This window comes from Oryctolagus cuniculus, chromosome 4 (assembly GCF_964237555.1).
Source record: "Oryctolagus cuniculus chromosome 4, mOryCun1.1, whole genome shotgun sequence".
NCBI lineage: Eukaryota > Metazoa > Chordata > Mammalia > Lagomorpha > Leporidae > Oryctolagus > Oryctolagus cuniculus.
This window is the reverse complement of record NC_091435.1, coordinates 31,900,256-31,910,975: the sequence shown is the minus strand read 5'-3', so window position 1 is coordinate 31,910,975 and position 10,720 is coordinate 31,900,256. Positions and strand designations below refer to the sequence as shown.

The following is a 10,720-nucleotide window of genomic DNA, read 5'->3' as shown; positions in this document are numbered from 1 at the left end:
CAGGAGTTTCTTTCAGGTCTCCCACATGGGTGCAGGGCTCCAAGAACTTGGGCCATTTTTGACTGCTTTCCCAGGCACATTAGCAGGGAACTGGAATGGAAGTGGAGCAACCAGAATTTGAATTGTCATCCGTAGGGGATGCCCCATTGCAGGCAGCAGTTTTACTCCCACTGCACCACAACGGCAGCCCAGGCCATATCTCTATACTTCACCTTACAGACTGGTTCTGGTGTTCATCTGCTTCGACCTTTGGGGCCGTTAATATCCACAATGTCACAGCAACTCCTCAGTCTATTCATAGGTTTAGGTTAAGGACACTTAAATTCTGAGCCTTTGCCACCTCTACAAGCCATGTGATAAAATGGCAGTAACCTCTGGGCCGGCTGCTACAGGTTGCTGTGGGTGTACTTACATGAAAACAATTAAAAAATTAAAATATCACTGGTTAATATTTGCTTAACTTTAATTATGCAGCCAGGACTGTGCAGATGTTTACATCTGTTGTCTCATTCAGTTCTCACAAAAGCCTCTGAAAGAGGTGCTCCTACTATATGTGCCCATTTTACAGATAACAGAAACTGTGGTACAGAGAAGCTAAGTAAATAGCCTAGGGTCACATGGCAAGAAAATGATAGAATTGAGATTCAAAGTAGCGTGCGATAGAACCCGAAGTCCATGAGTTCTCCTTCATCAAAAGCATGTCATCTTGAACTGTTTGCCTTAGAAACTCACCTCGGCTATCTCCAAGGTCACTAACATTCCCCTCAGAACTTTCTCCAGCTTCTATTATGACAAAAGTAAGGTTGTATCACAGGGCAGCTTGGCTTCCAAAAGTCCCTTACAAACAAACAAAAATTTCACTCTTCTTTACAATTTTACAGCTCCGAAGAGATCCCCTTTCCTGTCTCTTTTCTAGTGAGGCTTAGCTGATAATTAAATTAGTTTCTCTTGGACCAACAGGCTGGCCTTTAGCTTCCAGGTCCAAAGATCCTGTTATTATTTTAACCATTTACAAGAATTGAAGCCCCTTGATTCTCCCAAGAGGGGACCCACAGAAGCCAAGAATCTCTATTACCCTAGAGCTATTTGGCCACTTTCCCTCTTTTCCTTCCACACCCCCTTTTGAGGTGAGAGTCATCCTATTCTTTCTTCTAGGTTCTGTTGGAGTCAAAGGGATTAGGCAATGGGCCTGGACTGAAATACTCCAGCCCCACCCAGGGGTCAGGGCTCATGGCCAGGTTACTCAGAGGTCACAGACTGTCTCCTGATGCTCAGCCCAGGCTCAGGCTGCTAACCACAGGTCTGACTGACAAGGACAAGCACCCACAGGTATGGCTCTACTGGTTGTTTAGGGTCACTATGGCATGATGATCAGATAATCCGCCTTAAAGCTGAGCGCCCCTCCTCGGCCACTCCCAGGTTCAAATCTAAAGACAGGGATTTTATAACCAAGAGAAGCAGACCCTGGAAATGGAGGGAGAATTAGAGAAAAACTTCCGTGCGATTTACGAATCAGGCTGAACCATTTTGCCATTGTAAGAATGTGTTTTTATTGTATATTCATTACATGAGTTAATCAAATATTGACCTGACTATGGCTTTTAATAATAGTGTTAGACTAAACCTACAATTTCTCTATCAAGGAATACAGTTAAATGAAATTAGATACAATTGGAACCCATGTGTCTAACCCGTCTAACCCATGTGTCTAACTCCAGATGCTTAGAGTTCACTTCCGAATTTCAAGTGCAGTTTTCTACCTTTTTATTCTCTATACAGAGCTTGATTTCCCTCAAGTGTTAACAATTACGGTGATGTGTTAAGTTTGTTTTCCTACTTTATTCTAAGGCTTTTCAGTTGTGAGTAATTGACCATGCTTTATTTTCCTTTATTGTTTCTTAAGTTGACAATTGGCTGATGTTGTCTATCTTATGTGATTTTTGACACACCCTAGGTACTTAGAAGACACTTTTTTAAATGTAAGTTTCCATTTACAGCATTATGGATTTGGGCAAAATCTCCATTGTATTTGGGTTGAAGCAGTATGGCTGTTTCCTTAAAATTCCTTGTGGAGAAGGCAAGAATTTGGTTTAGGCTCAAAAGCCTTTTGGTGTTTTTGGAGAATATTCTTTGATGCTGATGTACTTTTAAATATTATTTATAATAAGATATGTATTACACCAATGCCCTGATAGGTACATGCTTCCAGATGCCCTAACCCCTGATCATTTTATTCTGCTGTATTATTCTGGTGCTCATAAAATCCATGTCATGCAAAAGAAACAAAGGTGTCATGGAAAATAGGCTAAATGAGGAGCAAGTGAAAAAGAAATGTTTACCAGCTAGGACAACAGGCCTTTGGAAGGGCCGCAAACATGCTGGTCAACAAATAGAGGTTGCCCTGGAACAACCTCTCCCCTACTCCTCCGTCGTCTTTGCTTGGAGGGTGCAATGTGGTCTAGTGGTTGGACCAACTGGGAATCTCAGGCCTGGGGTTCCCAGTTTTGCCCCAGAGTCAGTGTTCTGTCCTGAATGGCCTTGGACAGTGTTTCCTGATCTGGGACAGGTTTGCCAACTGCAAGACTCAGTGTTTATAAGCGGAAAGGTTGCAAAGGAGTGAAGAATGTTATTAGAACTAAAGGCAGAACTCTCATACATGAACGACCAAGGCAGAGTTTTATTTCATCTGAACATTTAGAGTCAAACAGTAATCCTCCCTACCTAGATAATTCATTTGTTTGTTTATTCATATGTGCATTTTTTTCAGTTCTCTGATAATCCAAGCAGTTTGCAAAATGGTGAATGCAGGTGTGACTATCAAAGGGAATCACCTACGGACAGTTTTTAATAGTTTCTCTGTGTTTTGTAGAGCCCATTTCCACAGCCTTCACGTGGATTTCTCTTTTTACTTCATTAAGGATTTATACTGTTGGGACAGGTGTTATCTGCTGGTTAAGTCTCCCATATTGGAGACTCTGGGTTGGAGTCCCAGCTCTGTGCTTGATACAAGTTCCTTCTAATGCAGATCCTGGGAGGCAACAGTGATGGCTCAAGTTGTTGGATTCCTGCCATTCACATAGAAACTTGGAATGAATTCCAGGCTCCTGGCCAAGCCCTGTCCAATGGAAGCATTTGAGAAGTACACAGCAGAGTGGAATACTCTGTATTCCTGCCTCTCAGATAAGTAAAATAAAGTAGTTTTTTTTTTAAAAAAAATTATTTATTTGAAAGGCAGAGTTACAGAGAGGCGGAGAGAGAGAGAGAGAGAGAAAGGGAGTCTTTCGTCTGCTGGTTCACTCCACAGATGACTGCAATGGCTGGAGTTGCGCCAATCCGAAGCCAGGAGCCAGGAGCTTCTTCTGGGTCTCCCACGTGGGTGCAGGGGCCCAAAGACTTGGGCCATCTTCTACTGCTTTCCCAGGCCATAGCAGAGAGCTGGATTGGAAGTGGAGCAGCTTGGATTTGAAGTAGTGCCTATATGGGCTGCTGGTTCTGCAGGCCATGGCTTTACCCGCTAAACCACAGCGTCAACCCCAATAAATAAGTTTTAAAAAAGAACCTGTAATGCATGAGTAACTATAGGTGTATTGTAACTTATCTTATAGTATATATTGTGGATTAGTTAATAAGCATTATTTTATTTTTTTCAAAATAATATCACTTTTATATACCATAAAGCAAGATTTCCAAACATAGTCTTAAATGAGACTATATTTTAATAAAGTTCCACTTGTAATACAATCTCGTGATACTTGCAGCAATTCAGTTAAGCCGAGTTTGCTGATGAGTGAGATCCATAAATAGTTAAGAGCCTTCAGCCTTGGTAAAGAGGAAGTAAAATAGACTGATCTCATGACCCCAAAACACATCCAAACTGCAAAATATTTACCTTTATATTTGGTATTTAAACAAAATAGTACAGAGTGAGAATTTGTTTATTTCCGAGTTGAGTTTTCATCTCTTAACACTGAAGTTAAGTAAACTTAGAAATAATTAGGTTTTCTTTGAATTCAAAGTGCAGGGTTTAATAAGAAAATTATTGCTTTTGTTTTTAAAATCATGTCATAACTCAGCAGAATGCTTTCTAAATTTATCATTAAGCCTATGAACAAGTAACAAAATACAAAAATTAATTATTTAAAATTTATGTTCCATATTCTGTTTAGTGTTCTTTTAAATGCTAAGTAACTGTCTCCTATTTAGAACTAAGGATGTAAAATGTAACTGTTCCTCATCTCCCGAGTGGAGGGAAAGAAAAACAGACTCTTACCCTCTGTGTGTTTTTTTTTTTTTCTTTTTTGACAGGCAGAGTGGACAGTGAGAGAGAAAAACAGAGAGAAAGGTCTTCCTTTGCCATTGGTTCACCCTCCAATGGCCGCCGCGGCTGGCGCACTGTGGCCGGCGAACCGCGCTGATCCAATGGCAGGAGCCAGGTGCTTCTCCTGGTCTCCCATGGGGTGCAGGGCCCAAGCACCTGGGCCATCCTCCACTGCACTCCCTGGCCACAGCAGAGAGCTGGCCTGGAAGAGGGGCAACCGGGACAGAATCCGGCGCCCCGACCAGGACTAGAACCCGGTGTGCCAGCGCCGCAAGGTGGAGGATTAGTCTAATAAGCCGCGGCGCTGGCCTACCCTCTGTTTCCCCAAACAGAGAGAAGAAATCAACTTTACCCTAGTTTTGGCTTACAGAGCCTAGAATACAGAGCAATTTTTTTTCCTTCCTTCCTTCCTTGCTTCCCTCCTTCCCCTCTCTCTCTGTCTCTGTCTGTCTGTCTGTGTCTCTCTCTCTCTCTGGGTCTGTCTTTTCCTCCTTAGTTCCCTCCAATGTGTTAGTGTGTCCACAGTGTACCCAGCTCTGTGATGTCAGTGCTGGGGCATTGAATGTGAAAATGACCCAGGATCTTCAAAGAGCAGAGCAGGGAGACGGAGGACAGGAAATCACTCACCAGAAGTTCCTGAGGGTACTGAGAGCCTTAGCAAGGCACAGAGGGAAACAGGGCTACAGGAAGTAGGCTGCAGGGAGCGCTTTGAAGAGGAGGTGAGGTGAGCTTTGAACTTGTTAGTACGAAGAGGCACTTGGCTAAATCTATAAAGAGAAAGGCTACAGGGAACAGCACACAGAGAAGCACAGGAAGGGACTGTAAGTTGGTGTGGCAATTTCATGAATATTGAGAGGGCTTTGTGGAAGGCAGTGGGAGCCCCATATAAACCTGAAGACTGAGGTGGAGTGAGGGCTTTCCGTGCCACTATGGAATTTCAACAGATTCCTATAGGCAGAAGGGAGCCACTGAAGCTAGTTAGATGTAATTAAATCAGGACCAGACTAGCATTTTGGCAAGAGCACCCTGGCATATTCTAGAAGTATACAGGGGTTGAAATGAAGAGTTTATGAGAGATCCCATGTTATGTGAATATCCATTTTCTGACCTAATGTGTTCATTCACACAGCAAACCTGTATTGAACACCTATTTTATGCCTAGCACCATGCTCACTGCTGGGGCAAATACAGAAAAGGGTAAAACACACTTGATTGCAAAGCTCTCAGTATCCCACCCATCCACCAACTTTTGACAAGACAGACTTGCCACTGCCTGTGCCTCACTGGCAACCCACCTTGGCATCGTCCCCAGCTTCCGGCTGCTGCACAGGTTGACGTCAGTCTTCTAAAACTCCCTTTCTTTTGTTTTAAATTGCAACAGCTCCAATCAGATGAGTGGCATCTATTCTTCCAGTTCTTTAAAGGAATATTTTCAGTGTCAAGGACATCTCCCCTGGTACTAACAATTAACAAAAACCATAACGAAACAGAAAGTGAAACTTCAGCCTTGTACATCTGCACAATTTCCTGGGCGAGGTGGATGGAGTTCCTTCATTTTCAAGAATGTTCAAAGTGATGAAAGTTAATTTAAAAGGGAAAAAAAAAGCTGATTGAACAATCTCACTCTAATTCCACTTGTAGGAAATAAAGAAGGATAGAAATTAGCACCTATCTCTGTGGAGTGTCCTGAGAAATTACAGTGTGAGAAGACAGAGTGTGTGATCTCAATCCGAAGCTGAGGCAATGAGATTTGGAAGCAAATATAGCCCCCGGAGATCAGCCTGGCTCCTAAGTGGAAACAATTGATCCTGCAATTAAATTTGTGGGGCTTTCAGATAAAAGAAAAATCCAAAATAATCTTCATTCACATCTTGCACCAATTTCTTTAGGTTTTAGGAGTTACAGCACTTGACTATTATGCAATCCTTTCTAAGGGCACTTATACAAAATAATTCTATTTTCAATAATTAGGAAAACCTTTTGTAATAAAATAGTTTGAAGGAAAATAAAAAAGAAAATGAGACCTCGAGTAGTACTGGAAACAAGACCACAAGCTGAACAAAATGAGTGTCATACAAGCAACAATGATAGAAAGCTAAATGCAGAACTTGTAGCTCCCATATTAATAATGCAAGAACCATGTACATTTATTCATAGTAATTGACTGAAGATAATTTGCCATGGAATAATTGAACCAGAACTAATTGTTGTTCTACGCATTTTATTTTAAAACTATAACCTGATATGATATTTTCATATTGAAATTTAATGTTGTCAAAATTCAATGCAGTATTAATGTGACTTATACCTATATGCATATTACACATATTACAGATACTCTGAGCAAATTTCAGACACTAATACTTTTTAAAGCATGTTTTAGCTTTTTTTTTTCTGTCTGATTAAAAAACATTCACCAATTAAATAACGAATAGTTCAAATCACATGAGGTCATCAATTACCAGTAGAGGCTTACTCTATGAAGTAAATACAATTCTGCTTATTTCTTTGAAGAAAACTTGAAAAATAATAATGGAGCCTGAAGACTCTACAGATATAATCTGAAGAGGAGGTCGTCAGCTCTAGTGAATGCTTCAGATTTCTCGCCGGTTCTTTACCCAATCACAAAGATAGGGAGCAGTCGCTCTTCCAGTTCCTTCTCTCTCTTTTTTTTTTTTTTATTTAATAAATGTGAATTTACAAAGTGCAACTTTTGCATTGTTGTGGATTTCCCCCCCCAACCTCCCTCCCTCCCGCAGCCATCCCCTCCCCCACTCCCTCTCCCATCCCACTCTTCATCAGAAGATTTGGTGTCACAGAACAAATGAGAACAAGAGAATGCTGACAATGGGAATACACGTCAAGGGAACAGTGAGAAATACAAAGCCGATGCCTTTCTTAGTATCCGGAGATTTTCAAATCTTGCCTCCAACCATAAGGAGCTTTGAGAACTTGACAACATCAGCCACTTCACAGGGTTCTAAAGTGTCGTCACCTTTCAATGTAGACAGTAATATTTGTCCTGTACATTTCATCGTTGGTTGTAACACAGAGACACAATGAGACGAATACATAAGCCGCATCTCCAATGGGGAGCTGCTAGAAATGTGTGAGTGATAAGTACCGTGATTCCTGGATAGAGTGCTTTCATCTCCAGGGCTTTATGGTCTTAGTGCCTGAGTTTGTTCAAGAAAACTCACTGAGAACGTTGGTGAAGTAAATATTATTTTTAAATCACACGAGACATGTTAGGCTGGTTGAAATATCCATCTTGATACTGGTCTGTTCAGATGATAAAGGGTAAATGTGCCTCCATCCACTACTCCAGACAGCTCAGATACATTTCAGCAGACCTATCTACACACTGAGACTTTCTGTTTCAAAACCTCCAGTTTATGATTCGTGGTCCTTAATACCTACACTGTTGACCGTCAATCTTACAAATGCCATTAGATTTATGTTAAGACAGAGTCCTGGTGAGATGCCACCTTACTTAAAAGCTGTTACTTAATTCAGCTCAGTATAGTTCAGCAAACTGTTATTTAGGGGTAACTCTGGACTGGCCACTGTTCTAGGAACAGAGTAAGCCAACAAAGGTTTAGATGCAGCCTGGGTCCTCCAGGAGCTCGCACTGTGGATGAGATGTTACCTAGCTCCATTGGATGGTGTCTGGTTTTTTTTTTTTTTTTTTTTTTTTTTTTTTTTAAATTCTCTCCAGTTTAATATGTGAACCATGTAAAGAGAAAAATGGAAAAATTTAATTTGAACTGATATTAGGAGCTACCTAAGAGATACCATTAGCTAGTGCTCTCTCTCTCTCTCTCTGTGTGTGATAATTGCATTGTGATTATACAAGACAATGTCCATTATTTTAGAGATACATATCAAAATCAGAAGAGGTGAACTCATAATAGCTGTCTGGATTACACTTAGAAAAGAACTCAGGAAAAAAGGAGAAAGAATCAGAATCAAGGTCTCAGTAAACAGATGAGCCATTTGAAGAACTGTTCAATGTGGGTGATGGACTTTTGAGGGATCATTTCTGTTATTCTCTTTCCTTTTATGAATACTTGAAATCTTACACAAAAGACACACTTTAACAACTGGTTGCCCTGGGACTGGAGTTGCGGTTTAGCAGGTTAAGTCCTGGCTGCTCCACTTCTGATCCCACTCACTGCTAGTGGCCTGGAAAAGTCACAGAAGGTGGCCCAGATGTTTGGGTTTCTATCACCCATATGGGAGACCTGGATGAAGCTCCTGGCTCCTGGAATTGGCCTGGTCCAGCACTGGCCATTGTGGCCATCTGGGGAGTGAACCAGAAGGATCCCTCTCTGTCTCTCCTCGTTGTAACTGACTTTCTAAATAAATAAATCTTTTTAAAAAAATTGATTGCCCAAACTTGTCGCCTATTTCTTTTTTCCAGCTGGGGTAAGGCCCAGCACCTCCAGCAGGTGTTACGCACTTGATTCATGTCCTTAAGGGATTTCCTCACAGGCCTTCAGTGTCTGCAGTATCCTGTTATACAGTCCTTGAAAGGTCACTGTCACCTCTGCTGGGAAGTATTTGCTTAGTCGCTCAGATGGAACAGGTTTTACTCATCTCTAGGTATTCATAGAACTTGGCTCATGCCTGTATTAGGATCACAGTGCAACTGTATGCAGAGTGGAAACTTCCTTAGACAGGGCACCATATCTTAGATGTCTTTCTTTTCCTTTATTTTTCACAGGGATTTTTTTTTTTCACATGGATTCCTAAAGCCCTTGACGATGTCTGTGGGATAGTAGAGTTATCCCAGTATTCACAGCATGGAGCACAGAGCAAAAATTCTGTTACCTCCTTAAGGACAGCTCCAGAAGTGTATTTGGGCAGCTTAACTAGGCTAATTATATTTTAACCATAGGGATATGGACCTATGCAAAACTTAGGTGTATTTTATTAAAGTTAACCTTGTTACTATAGCAATCTCTGAAGCCCCCTCCTTCGTGTCAGGTATCAAGTGTTTGACCAGAGATAGCAGGAGCTTATTCTGTAGAGCACCACAAACCCGGCTCTCATTCTGGTACAATGCACACTCTTCCTTATCCACAAAATATTTCTGATTGCGAGGAAATCTTCTGACAAAGCTCTTCTCTCTTCAGGGAAGTGTGGGTGGTAGTGATGGCGGTACAGGGCCAAAGAGCAAACCAGAGCACTTCAAATAAAGCAGTGAAGTTCTTCCGTGCTATTTATGGTACCACCTGACTGGATAAAGCAGATTTGCCGTTAATATTTCCCAACACAGAAATGAAATCTACAAAGCTTGGGCTGGCATTATGATGCAACAGGTTAAGCCACACACAGCCTGCGACACCGGCATCCCCTATGAGCACTCGTACAAGCACAGGCTGATCTGTTTCCTATCCAGCTCCCTGCTAACGCACCTAGGAAAATAGCAGAAGATGGCCCCATCGTTTGGTCCACTGCCACCCACATGGGAGACCCAGATGGTGTTTCAGGCTCCTGGCTTTGGCCCTGCCCAGCCCCAGCCATTGCAGCCATTGGGGGAGGGAGTGAACCAGTCGATGGAAGATCTCTCTCTCTCTCTCTCTCTTTCTGTCTCTGTCTCTCCCTCTCTCTGTGTGACTCTGCCTTTCAAATAAATAAATCTTCAGAAAAAAAAAAAAAAAAACCTACAAATCTTTGCAAAGAGGAGTGTTTAGGAGCAAAACAAACATGTGACACTCCCTAAGAGGTAAATTCTAAGTCCAGATTTAGACTTTGCTAAAATAACTAGTTATCATGTAATCTGATCTTAAAGGGCTTTTAAAAATCAGCAAAAGAAATACATTTTATTAGTTTAATGTGTTTGTCAGAACCAAATCTCAGTACATGATTTGGCTGGGCACGTGTCCCGTGTTTTGAAAAGTCAGCCCCCGTTGGGAATTGAACTCCTAAGATCTTGTTCAGAGATGTTTAAGCCTTCTGGCACAAGATGCTTGAGCAAGAAACAAGTAAGGCTGCAGTTGTTAATGGAGTGTGTGTGTGTGTGTGTGTGTGTGCAGTCAGAAATATAGATGTCTCCTCCCTCAAGGAACCTTGAACTTCTGTGGCTTCAGCTCACCTTAGGATCCATAACTATTGTTTCTCTTAGGACTAACCTTTGAATGAATATGCAGTTGATAGCAGGAGTTTTCTGTTTTTTTTTTTTTTTTTTTTTTTTTTTTTTTTTTTTTTTTTCCCATTATCCAAACAGATGTGCCTGTTCAAAGAACAGAGAATACTGTACTCAGATTTTTTAGTAGTGGACAGTGATTTCTAGCCTTGCTTATTTCCTTAGCTCACCCACAAGCTGGATCTTCCTTGTACCTTTAGTCCACAAAGCAATGATGGTGACTGATGGTAGTTTGTGAAGAATTCGCCTTT

General features: G+C 41.5%; 1 long non-coding RNA gene across 1 annotated transcript; it reads right to left on the bottom strand.

Annotated features, from left to right (window-relative positions):
- Positions 1 to 3,198: 3,198 nt before the first annotated feature.
- Positions 3,199 to 6,076, bottom strand: LOC138849253 (uncharacterized). The gene is made up of 2 exons (XR_011387781.1): positions 5,614 to 6,076; positions 3,199 to 3,435 (listed from the first exon to the last, which is right to left on the bottom strand). It is a non-coding gene; the product is annotated as an uncharacterized lncRNA (long non-coding RNA).
- Between the last annotated feature and the right edge of the window lie 4,644 nt (positions 6,077 to 10,720).